The sequence below is a fragment of the Diadema setosum genome, chromosome 21 (genome assembly GCF_964275005.1).
Source record: "Diadema setosum chromosome 21, eeDiaSeto1, whole genome shotgun sequence".
NCBI classification, from domain to species: domain Eukaryota; kingdom Metazoa; phylum Echinodermata; class Echinoidea; order Diadematoida; family Diadematidae; genus Diadema; species Diadema setosum.
In genome coordinates this window covers 19,357,379-19,370,852 of record NC_092705.1, presented here as the reverse complement: position 1 = coordinate 19,370,852, position 13,474 = coordinate 19,357,379, and positions in this window count along the sequence as shown.

Here is a 13,474-nt window from a genome sequence, read left to right as displayed (position 1 = left end):
TATGTAACAAAATTTTTTAAAAGTGTATTGTTTCAACATTTATTTCAGTAACGTTTGTGTGGTATATGTAACTGAAAGAACATGTAATGGGCATGTTATGTATGTTGGGATGTAGTCTTTTGAATACCAACTAAATGTACAAATTGCTGATTATAGCAATACTAGAATACTGATGGTATATGTCTGCTTATAACTTGTTAGATAAACCACTTTTAGCTGTGGATTAATTTATTTGGTAATCTTCAGTTCTAAACTTGTTTGTACTCACTGTTGTGTAATCACCACTGATGTATGACTAATGTCTGCTCAATGAGGAAGTGCTGGTTATGGCTATACATGTTTCTTTAATTTGTTAATATATAGAGGGTGTAATATTAAGACATAGTAATTGTAGTGACAATCGTAGTGGCTTTAGTTGTAACTGTGATCAATAAATAGTTGCGATGTATTGCACATGTTATTTGAACTTTAAGTTTATTTTCTCAATTTCCCCCTTGATGAGAGGAATCTGATATTTGGTAATCAAAAAATTATAAAGAAACAAGAGTGATATACTGTACATTTACTGTACATTTTTCCCCCTTTGGTTCTGGTGTGTGTCTGATGGATGTTGTCTCTTTCAAGTTGAAGCCACGTAGCAGAGACCGATTTTGTCCGCGACGTCTCCGAGACCTCTCCGTAACCTTGCGGAGACCCATGACGACCTGCCGCCGATGATGTGGCGACGTCCTCCCGCCGATGATGTGGCGTCCGGGCGAATAGGTTATGACATTATTAGTTGAAGACGTCTCGGGTGATGCCCTGTAGTTGCCTTCTCGGTGAGAGCCAAAAAACAAAAACATTTTTAGTGTTTCCAGTCGCACGAATCAGTCGCGGCAGTGGCTGCCACGTCTCTTCCAGCAAGATTAGGCCCTTTTATTAAGGGCTGATTTCATGGAGCACGTGAACGATTTGCGAAGGATGTGAATGCCGAAAAACTGGCCGAAAAAAAGTCCACCATTCCTATTTTAGTTTGCTAAATATCGCCAAACCTGGGCAGGGATGCGGAAGCGTCGTCAACACATTTCAAGGGTGTCATTTTTAGTTTGGCTATAATTTAAACAATAAACAAACAAACAAACAAAATCTTGAAATTTCTTGCAAACGTTTTCCGCGTACTGATTTGCTCGTGATGTTCTCGAAAAATGTCTCGAAAGCCTTGTCATATGCACATGACCTTCGCGAGACGTGCGCGATGTTCGTAAAATCTTCGTGAAACCCCAAGCAAATCCCGACAGTTTATATCGGGCATATCCGCAAACTTTTCGTGCACACCTTTTGATGCATTCCCAGGAACGTTTGGCGCATGTTTAAGGACTAATCCACACCCTTTGTCGTCTGACCTCTATGAAGCTCGTGGCCGAGGCAGGTGTCCGACTTTACAATGACCTCATTTCCTGTCATTTCATTTCATATATTAGGTTTTCTAATGAAAAACGTGACATACATCTACACATCAAATAATAGTAACAAAAATTCTAAAAACCCGTGTAGAAAGCGAAATTTCAGATCAAGATCACAGAATACACTTGAAATTATTCTAGAGGACGGCAAAATCATATTTCCAAATCAAGACGATGTGTGCGAGGACCCGAAATGTTGGACTTTGCCATTTTTTTTTCCGACTTTCTCGTCCTTCGCAAATCGTTCGCATGGTTAATGAAATCAGTAGTTAAACTCGGAGCTACGCTCGGTGGTTCTCTGAGAGCCTCTCCATAGATATAGGTCCTATGAAAGAAGAAGGAGACCCAGGAGGACACAATTAAGTCAACTTATTTGGGATTTACCTGGATGGACACTGGTCTTCAGGAGACGCAAGACATCACTGAGATCATCGAAAGACAAAGACTGTTTGAAAGAACTTATTTGGTGATCTCGGGAGTTTTATACAGTACAACTTGATTGATTGATTGATTGATTGATTGCTTGGTGGATGGATGGATGGATGGATCGATGGATTGATTGATTGATTGATTGATTGATTGATTGATTGATTGATTGATTGATTGATTGATTGATTGATTGATTTTTAGAGGGTGTGGATATAGAATCGCTCCTTCTCATTATGGTCTACGGCAAGCGGATAATTGTGATCAACTTGACCTGCTCGCTACCGAGTCAGTAGATGATGCATACAATTCGTGGAAAAAAAAAACACTCCTCAGTGAGGAGACAACTTATTAAACATCACAACATCATATAGCTGTATTAATTTATATCATCAGAAGTGAATGTCGGCATTATCTCTGGAAACGGATCTCGCGCAAAACCGAATCATGAAGCATGTTTTTAATAGCAATATGCAACGTTGCAACTGATTGCCAAATTGACCTACATCGTGACATCGACGTAAATAAGAACTGAATAGATCAGTGTTTTAGCAGTCAGTGTTTTAGTAATCAATTGCAATGAAAACATATCGACGGAAGAACTTCATGAATTTGAATAATTACGCAGTACCCGCTGCATGCTGTAAGGATTAGAACCAACACTGCTGTCAGGCAAAAGTTCGGTGGTCTAGTGGAGATGACCCCTGTCCGGAGATCAAGAGGTCGTAGGTTCGAATCCTGCTCGAGTACGTACGCCCATTATTTTTTTTCATGGCTACTACTTAAACACTGATCAATTCAGTGCTTATTTACGTCGATGTAGGGCAATTTGTGAATCAGTTGCAATGAAAACATCTCGACGGAAGAATTTCATGAATTTGACTATGCAACGTTTGTACTAGGTAGGCCCTACCATGTACTATGTAGACCCTACATGTTCTAGCAGTCTTCATGTATTTCTTTTCTTTTTCTTCTTCTACTTCTTCTTCTTTTTTTTTTCTTCTTCTTCTTTATTAGGGGGTAGAAAATATGATATAAAAGATACGCATAACTCACTCTCCAGCCAACACCGTCTACACATCTTTACACCGAGTGCCTTCTATGGACCAAGCATGAAACTTTCGCAAATTTCGCGAGGAGTCAAGATTTGTTTAAGCAAAATGCGCGCGATGCTACACAGGGCATTTAATTCCAGTGGCAATTCGCAGAAGTTTCATGCCGCGAAAAAGGCCGTCGGCTCCAACTCGCGAAAGTGTCATCCCGCGAAAGTAACACTTCATTTATGTAATAATGTAGGCCTATGTCTGAGGGAGTATAGTAACAAAACAGCATTCCGGATTTGTTGTAATTGTTCTCATTTTTTTTTTTCATGTGAAAAATAAGAAACGGGAAAACATGAACCTAAGCTTGAATTCCATGATCAACAAAGTATTTGAAAGATGCGGGGTGGTTGAGTATGTCAGTATGAAGCGCCATATAAATACAATTATTATTATTGAGTTAATTACCGATTTATAAATTGAAAATGTTGTTGAGGTGCCACAGTGTGATGTGCTATTCCCACCTCAGAGTTAAGTATGTATCAAAAGGGCTTGGGTTGGAAACATTTTCTTATGTGAAGGGGGAGGGGGAGATCACTAATAACCTTTGAACAATCCCCCTACCCCACATTAGAAAAGAAAAGCCCTTTTTTGGGAGTAGTATAGGCCTACATCACACTGTGACACCTCAACACCGTTTCGCGAATCTTGGCTCCTCGCGAAATTTGCGAAAGTTTCATGCGCGCGAAAGTTTCTGGAAAATGAAATTCAGCATTTCGTAACATAAATATTACAAAATTACAGAGGGCTCCTACCTAATATCGATGAGTAGGTCCCGAGGAATCATCCCTCCAAATTTGGTGTTTTTATCCGCCCTGTGAAGGTCATCTCAAAATTTGACGTTAGGCAACGTGACTGTAAGTGATGTTAAGAGTATAACTTATGAATCAGCACTCGTCAATTTTAACATGCATCTGCATCGCAAAGTTCCAGTAAATGAAACACTGAGGCACGTGCATGCCTGAAACGATCCCAGCAATGTTATGCAGTTTGTATAATAATATGGCAAAAATATGGTAAAAATATAACCTGAGTACAGAGAAGCAGCATCGTATCTTTTTCTGGTAGGGCCTGTAAGAAGTCCCCAGTGGTGAGTTAATAGTCAACGTAAGGATACACTTAAAGATCCAGCAAATGTTGTGTATCCAGAGTCAAGGACCATGGATCAGTGGTATTAAGGTAAGACACCTAATTGTGTGCTCGATATACATTGTCAGGCAACAATTTCTGGCGTCGGCATTCTATTTTGCTATCGGGTACTAATAGGTTTTCCCGGCCAAATTCGTAGGAGTTTGTCACCCATTTTCATTCTATGTATTCCTACATTCAAATTCGGAGGTAACAACAACAGCTACAATAATGATGATGATATGAATAATGATGATGATGATGATAATAATAATAATAATAATAATAATAATAATAATAATAATAATAATAATAATAATAATAATAATAATAATAATAATAATAATAATACATTGTAGTAGTAGTATTAGTAATAATAATAACAATAACAATAACAACAGTGGCGTATCTAGGGAAAACGGCGCTCGGGGCAAGCACGAAAATTGCGCCCCTAATTTCTGAAAAAGTGTCGAACCCCAACCCCATCCCGGTAGGGACTTTAAACAAAGTCCACATGATGCTTTTTCAAGCACTTAAAAGGGATCTTTTGAGGGTGATTTAAATGTAATGAATTGTGATAGATTTTGGCGAGCGAGCGCAGCGAGCGAGCCGAAAAATTTTGTATTTCAGCTTACAAAACATGGAATCCTTGTCATTTTTTGCTTACCAAATCTTACGATTCTAATCAAGATATAATTACAGGCCATGGGCGTAAATCCCGGGGGGGATGGGGGGATATATCCCCCTGAAATGGAGGAGGGGGGGATGGCCTGTACAATTATCCCCCCCCCCCCCTGAATTTTGAGGGGAAAAAATGGAGGAAGCAGAAATGTGATTGTATCAATTTTGGCATATTGCATGACGTTTGTACGCCGGCCTTCAGACAGGTAACAGAGCTGAACAGTATTCTATCTTGTAGGAAAATGTATAATTTTCTCAAGCGCTCGCTCGCTTCGCTCGCTCGCGAAGAAAGTAACATCGACGTACACTGTAAGGTATGGCTCAGGCGTTGACAACGTCAAATAGTATAGGTCTACATGTAAACATGCTATGACGCGAGTAACTGGGGACCATCTGCAAAATATGTACGAAAAAATACAAACAAACAATAACAACAACTTTATCGCCATAATTATTGAATCCCCTCCATTTCCTGAATCATTCCTGAGAAACGACAGTGACTGATGACTCAGTCAGGATACATCTATGGGCATACCAAGGGAAGATCAGGGACGTCGAATCTATGGGGGGCAAAGGGGCATTTGCCCCGCTCCAAAGGAAGTGTTTAGACAGACAAATCATTTATCCCCCAAGCAATTCCCGAGATGAGGACAAAATAATAAATCTCGAACTTTCTTAATGGAAAATTGTCCAAATATCGCCAGAACTATGCACCAGATCGTTGTATTGCAATCATGAACATGCAAAAGGTCCGCTATACAGGATAAGGGATAAACTTTGTACACTTTTGACATAGACGTGTATTCCCTAATTTATCAAAGAGTGTGCAGCAGATTTTTCACTTAACAAAAGCAACCTAATATGTATAGAGGCGTCGATGGGGGGGGGGGGATGGTTCTCAAATAAAAGTGGGACAAACAAAAGCGAAAAATATAGCTACAAACGGCAGTTTTTGGAGTGTAAAATTTTAAAATTTCAAAGCTCGCTCGCTCCGCTCGCTCGCATCAAAAAAGTTTAACCGCTATGCCATTCTCCTGATGTTGCTGCCAGTGATTGACAGCAGGTACACCCGGTGCGCCCCCCTTAATTTCCAAAGCGAAAATATAGCTACAAACGACAGTCTTTAGGACTGGAAAATGTCAAAATTTTCAAGCTCACTCGCTTCGCTCGCTAGCATTTCATCAGTATGCCATTCTCCTGATGTTGCTGCCAGTAATTGCCGGCAGTTGCGCCCGGTGTGCCCCCTTAATTTCCAAAGCGAAAAAATACAGCCACAAACGGCAGTCTTTGGACTGTAAAATGTCAAAATTTTCAAGCTCGCTCGCTCCGCTCGCTCGCATTTAACCGCTATGCCATTCTCCTGATGTTGCTGCCAGTAATTGCCGGCAGTTGCACTCGGTGTGCCCCCTAAATTTCCAAAGCGAAAAAGTATAGCTACAAACGGCAGTGTTCAGACAGTAAAATGTCAAAATTTTCAAGCTCGCTCGCATTTAATCGCTATGCCATTCTCCTGATGTTGCTGCCAGTGATTGTGAGCAGGTGCGCCCCCTTAATTTCCAAAGCGAAAAATATAGCTACAAACGGCAGTTTGGGGACTGTAAAATGTAAAATTTTTGAAGCTCGCTCGCTTCGCTCGCTCGCATTTAATTATTATTCCATTCTCCTGATGTTGCTGCCAGTAATTGCCAGCAGTTTTCGCCCAGTGCGCCCCCTTAATTTCCAAAGTGAAAAATATAGCTACAAACGGCAGTTTTTGGACTGTCAAATGTCAAAATTTTGAAGCTCGCTCGCTTCGCTCGCTCGCATTTAAAGGGAAGATAAACCCCAAGAGCAATGTGGATTGAGTGAAAGCAGCAACATTAGTAGAACACATCAGTGAAAGTTTGAAGAAAATCGGACAATCGATGCAAAAGTTATGAATTTTTAAAGTTTTTATGTTGGAACCGCTGGGTGAGGAGACTACTAGAGGTTATGACGTATGAGTGGACAACAATACCAAGAAAATATAAAGAAAATTCTGCAAAAATTCACTTTTCATGAAAATTACAAATTCCATCAACTTGATATTGACATATGTTAAGGGTAGCAATTATTCCCCCTGCTTTCTGAAAGCGGTTGGTCCATTGCTCTTTCATGATTGTAGAAAAGTGAATATTTGTTGAATTTCCTTTATATTTTCTTTGTATTGTTGTCCACTCATACGTCATATCCTCTAGTAGTCTCCTCACCCAGCGGTTCTAACACCAAAAATTGAAAATTCATAACTTTTGCATCGATTGTCCAATTTTCCTCAAACTTTCACTGATGTGTTCTACTAATGTTGCTGCTTTCACTTAATCCACATTGTTCTTTGGGTTTACCTTCCCTTTAATCATTATGCCATACTCCTGATGTTGCTGCCAGTAACTGCCAACAGTTTTCGCCCGGTGCGCCCCCTTAATTTCCAAAGCGAAAAAATACAGCCACAAACGACAGTTTTTGAGACTGGAAAATGTCAAAATTTTCAAGCTCACTCGCTTCGCTCGCTAGCAATCAATCAGTATGCCATTCTCCTGATGTTGCTGCCAGTAATTACCGGCAGTTGCGCCCGGTGTGCCCCCTTAATTTCCAAAGCGAAAAAATACAGCCACAAACGGCAGTCTTTGGACTGTAATGTCAAAATTTTCAAGCTCGCTCGCTCCGCTCGCTCGCATATAACCGCTATGCCATTCTCCTGATGTTGCTGCCAGTAATTGCCGGCAGTTGCACTCGGTGTGCCCCCTAAATTTCCAAAGCGAAAAAGTATAGCTACAAACGGCAGTGTTTAGACTGTAAAATGTCAAAATTTTCAAGCTCGCTCGCTCCGCTCGCTCGCATTTAATCGCTATGCCATTCTCCTGATGTTGCTGCCAGTGATTGTGAGCAGGTGCGCCCCCTTAATTTTCAAAGCGAAAAATATAGCTACAAACGGCAGTTTGGGGACTGTAAAATGTCAAACTTTTGAAGCTCGCTCGCTTCGCTCGCTCGCATTTAATTATTATTCCATTCTCCTGATGTTGCTGCCAGTAATTGCCAGCAGTTTTCGCCCGGTGCGCCCCCTTAATTTCCAAAGCGAAAAATGTAGCTACAAACGGCAGTTTTTGGACTGTCAAATGTCAAAATTTTGAAGCTCACTCGCTTCGCTCGCTCGCATTTAATCATTATGCCATTCCCCTGATGTTGCTGCCAGTAATTGCCAACAGTTTTTGCCCGGTGCGCCCCTTTATTTCCAAAGCGAAAAAATACAGCCACAAACGACAGTTTTTGGGACTGGAAAATGTCAAAATTTTCAAGCTCATTCGCTTCGCTCGCTCGCATTTAATCATTATGCCATTCTCCTGATGTTGCTGCCAGTAATTGCCAGCAGTTTTCGCCCGGTGCGCCCCCTTTAATTTCCAAAGGGAAAAAATACTAGTACAGCCACAAAGGACATGTGGGACAGTAAAATATCAAAATTTTCAAGCTCACTTGCTTCGCTCGCTCGCATTTAATCGTTATGCCATTCTGATGTTGCTGCCCGATTGCCGGCAGTTGCGCCCCAGCCACAAACACAGCCACAAACGGCAGTCTTTGGACTGTAAAGCAACGGCGTAGCCAGGATTTGATCTTAGGGGGGGGCGGTTAGTCTGCGATGGAGCGAAGCGACCGAGCCCGAGCGAGCGGAGCGAGCGAGGGTGTGGGAGGGGGGTTTCCCCCCTCCGACGGTAAGAACTTTTTGCATTTTGATGTTGTAAATGGTGCAATTTGATGCATGTTTTTGCGCGTTTTATCGACGTGAAACAGTCCCACTTGTTTAAGGTAGCAGTATATTTTAGTGTAGATTATTATTGAGCAATTTGCCTATAAAATAGTATAATTTTAAATACACTTCTTGTACTAATTCTTTTCACTGAATATCATGAACGCGACTGAACCCGAGCAAGCGGAGCGAGCGAGGGGGGAGGGGAGGGTGTGGGAGGGGGGTGTCCCCCCTCCCACGGTAAGAACTTTTTGCATTTTGATGTTGCAAATGGTGCAATTTGATGCATGTTTTTGCTCGTTTTATCGACGTGAAACAGTCCCACTTGTTTAAAGTAGCAGTATATTTTAGTGTAGATTATTATTGAACAATTTGCCTATAAAATGGTATAATTTAAACACACTTCTCAATATTAATTCTTTTCACTGAATATCATGAACGCGACTGAACCCGAGCGAGCGGAGCGAGCGAGGGGGAGGGGAGGGTGTGGGAGGGGGGTGTCCCCCTCCCACGGTAAGAACTTTTTGCATTTTGGTGTTGTAAATGGTGCAATTTGATGCATGTTTTTGCGCGTTTTATCGACGATAAACAGTCCCACTTGTTTAAGGTAGCAGTATATTTTGATGTACATTATCATTGTACAATTTGCCTATAAAATGGTACAATTTAAATACACTTCTTGTGTTAATTCTTTTCACTGAATATCATGAACGCGACTGAACCCGAGGGAGCGGAGCGAGAGAGGGGGAGGGGAGGGTGTGGGAGGGGGGTGTCCCCCCTCCCACGGTAAGTACTTTTTGCATTTTGATGTTGTAAATGGTGCTATTTGATGCATGTTTTTGCGCGTTTTATCGACGAGAAACAGTCTCACTTGTTTAAGGTAGCAGTATATTTTAGTGTAGATTATTATTGAACAATTTGCCTATAAAATGGTATAATTTAAACACACTTCTCAATATTAATTCTTTTCACTGAATATCATGAACGCGACTGAACCCGAGCGAGCGCAGCGAGCGAAGGGGGAGGGGAGGGTGTGGGAGGGGGGTGTCCCCCCTCCCACGGTGAGAACTTTTTGCATTTTGATGTTGCAAATGGTGCAATTTGATGCGTGTTTTTGCGTGTTTTAACGAGTTGAAACAGTCCCACTTGTTTAAGGTTGCAGTATATTTTAGTGTAGATTATTATTGAACAATTTGCCTATAAAGTGGTATATCATTTAAATAATCTTCTTGTATTAATTCTTACACTGAATATCATGAACGCTGTCTGCAGTTCAGCAATCAAACAGAAAAAGCATGCACACGAGGGTGTAGATAGGGGCATATCCCCTCCCACACGAAGGTGATTTTGCGTTTTCAGACCTGAAATTCAGCGATCTGGTGCAAATTTTTGGTGCAATACTTTTTTAATCGATGTGTTAAAATCACGGAATTTAGCTCTTATTCCGAATGTGCACCATCTGTGTGTATGTATAAAGTCTAGTGAGGTAGAGCTTAGGGGAAGGGGGATTCCGCCTTCCGCTCGCGGAGCTTTTGCGTTTTTAAAATTGAAATAAAGCGATCTGGGTATAGCAACAGTCTACTTCTATGCATGGCGGAAGGGGGGGGGGGGAGAGGGGCGGGCGAGCAGGGAGAAGGCTTGGGCGAGTGTTATCTCCACCCTTCCCTTCCGATGGAGCTTTTGCCTGAAATTGAGATATCTCGTATACGCATATTTGATGGAATCAACATTTGGGAAATAAAAAAAAAATAAATAAAAAAAAAAACTGATGGGGGGGGGGGGCTGAGGGAGGAAAGGGTCGATTAAAAGGAGAAATTCCCCTTATACATGAGGGAACCTTGATTTTTCGGAATATAAGTGATAAGTCTTGTGCACTCAGAATTATTCATACTTTTTTTTTTTTGTAAATCTAAAAAGTGTACTAAGCTAGGGAAAGAGGCACAGAGGGGGAGGGTTTGGGAGGGGATACCCCCTCCCAAGCACGAGAGATTTTGCATATTTTGAATTGAAATTCAACGATCTGGTGCACACTTTGAGTGAAATATTCAAAAAAATATCTTATTTGATGAAAGGTTGCAAAGGAGACCCGCTTTATGTGCATGCATACAGTATACACGCATTTTTTTTTCCGCCTCCCAAATCGCCGGTCCAAATCTTAGGGGGGGCGACCGCCCCCATCGCCCCCCCCCCCCCCCCCCTGGCTACGCCAGTGCTGTAAAGTGTCAAAATTTTCAAGCTCGCTCGCCCCGCTCGCTCGCATTTAACTGCTATGCCATTCTCCTGATGTTGCTGCCAGTAATTGCCAGCAGTTGCGCCTGATGCGGCCCCCTTAATTTCCAAAGCGAAAAAGTATAGCTACAAACGGCATTTTTTAGACTGTAAAATGTTAAAATTTTCATGCTCGCTCGCTCCGCTCGCTCGCATTTAATCGCTATGCCATTCTCCTGATGTTGCTGCCAGTGACTGACAGCAGTTGCGCCTGGTGTGCCCCCCTTAATTTCCAAAGCGAAGAATATAGCTACAAACGGCAGTTTTGGGACTGAAAAAATGTCAAAATTTTCAACGCAAAGAGATTTCACCCTAGGAGGGGGAAACCCCCCTACCATACCCTCCCCCCTCGCTTGATTCGTTCCCTCACATAACCGCTCCTCCTAAGATCAAATCCTGTCTACGCCGATGATAGGCCCCATTATTTAGTAGGCCTTCACAGTGATGTCGCACAGCAAGAGCTGAAATACCACGATTTTGTCATTCAATAATATATTGTGAATATTTCATTTTCTTATTGTTTTTTTAAAGAAAAGAAAAGAAAATTTTCACCACAAGTGAGCACCAGATCGCTGAATTTCTGAAAATGCAAAATCTTCCTCGTGTGGGAGAGGGATACCCCCCCCCCCCATACACACCCTTCCCCCGTTCGGTCCTTCCGCTCCCTCTCACAGATATTTCAAAAAAAAAAAAATGTTTTCATACTTTTAAGGTCTCATTTTCCGCCGAAAGTCGTCTCACAGCAAAAAAAAAAAAAAAGCAACAAGAACAAAAAGTCTTTATGTTGTTGCTGCCACTTTTCTCCACTTTATATTTCATGCAAAGAGTGGGGCATCCGATCCCTGTAAAGTGTTGTGTGTGTGGTGGGGGGGGGAGGGGGGGGCACAAAGCTTCTCCCCCACCCCCCCCCCCCCCCCAAAAAAAAAAAGGCTGCGCCGGTCCGGTTATGGGCTTGTATCATGGTGATGGTGCCATCCCCCCCCCCCCACTCCTCAGTATGGATTTACGCCGTTGATTACAGCCTTATAGATATCGATTATACCAAAAACTGAGGACTTTAAAAATACTCTAAATTAGCACGCGCGAGTGAGCTGAAATTTGTAAATGTCCTCGTCATCATCACGTATTGTTCTTATCTTTTTTTATATAATTTTGGCGAGCGAGCGCAGCGAGCGAGCTGAAAATTTTGTATTTCAGCTTACAAAACATGGAATTCTGTCATTTTTTGCTTATTAAATCTCACAATTATAGTGACGACCTTATAGATAACAATTTATACCAACAAACTGAGGACTTGAAAAAATACTCTAAATTAGTACGAGCGAAGTGAGCCAAAATTTGTATATTCTGCGTCTCATTACGTTTTTTTCTTATCCTTTTTGATTTTTTTGCGCCCCCTCCCCCGTATGTTCGAAACCGTTGGCGTCCTCTTTTGATCCAAACCGGCGATCGCTTCAGAACGAATGAAATTGCAGTCGCTGCTCCGTGTAACATTTTCCTGCTAAATACAAAATGACATGAGTGAACACAATAGACATTATCATTTTTGTCGCGTCATCGTCACGTTTTGTTCTATCTTCTTCTCTTTTTATACAAATTTTGGCGAGCGAGCGCAGCGAGCGAGCCGAAAATTGTTGTATTTCAGCTTACAAAATAACATCATGAAACTCTTGTCATTTTTTGCTTATTAAATCTTACAATTCTAATCAGATATAGTGACGGCCTTATAGATACGATTTATACCAACAAACTGAGGACTTGAAAAAATACTCTAAATTAGTACGAGCGAGTGAGCCGAATTTGTATATTTCCGCGTCATCATTGCGTTTTGTTCTTATCTTGTTTGATTTGTTGTTGTTTTTTGCGCCCCCCCCACCCCGTATGTTCGAAACCCTTGACGCCCTCTTTTGATCCAATTGGCGATCGCTTCAGAACGAATGAAATTGCAGCCGCTGCTCCGTGAAACATTTTGCTGCTAAATATAAATGACATGTGTAAACACAATAGACACTGTCATTTTGTCATCATCACGTTTTGTTCTTACTTTCTTTTTTATAAAATTTTGGCAACCGAGCGCAGCGAGGCGAGCCCGAAAATTGTTGTATTTCAGCTCACAGAACAGGAATTTTTGTGTGAACACAATGAACATTGTCATTTTGTCGCGTCAATCATCATGTTTTGTTTTTATCTTGTTGATTTGGTTTTCTGCCTCCTCCCCCCCCCCCCCCCCCCCACCATTCTCCCTCCCCCTTCCGGGCGAGTTTTTTTTTTCTTTTCTTCTTCTTCTTCGTTTTTTTTTTTTTTTTTTTTTTCGTTTTTTTTTGCGCCCCCAAGGAGTGGCGCCCGGGGCACGTGCCCCCCTTCCCCCCCCCCCTAGATACGCCACTGAATAACAATAACAATAACAACAATAATAATAATAATATACAAGTATGTAGGTTTCCCCGTCAATTTCGCACTTATTGCGTGCAAGAGTATCAATAGGTCATTCAATTTCGCCACAGTTCAACCAAAAATACAAATAGTCATTCAAAAATCGCCAAAGGGTAGCCACAAAATGCACGATTGGCATTGGAATTCGCCATAATGCATTCAGGTTAGCACCGGAGGACATCCGTACGTGACCTAGTGTTGCAACATTAAATTTTGCCATGAGGAATTCTTGTTCATAA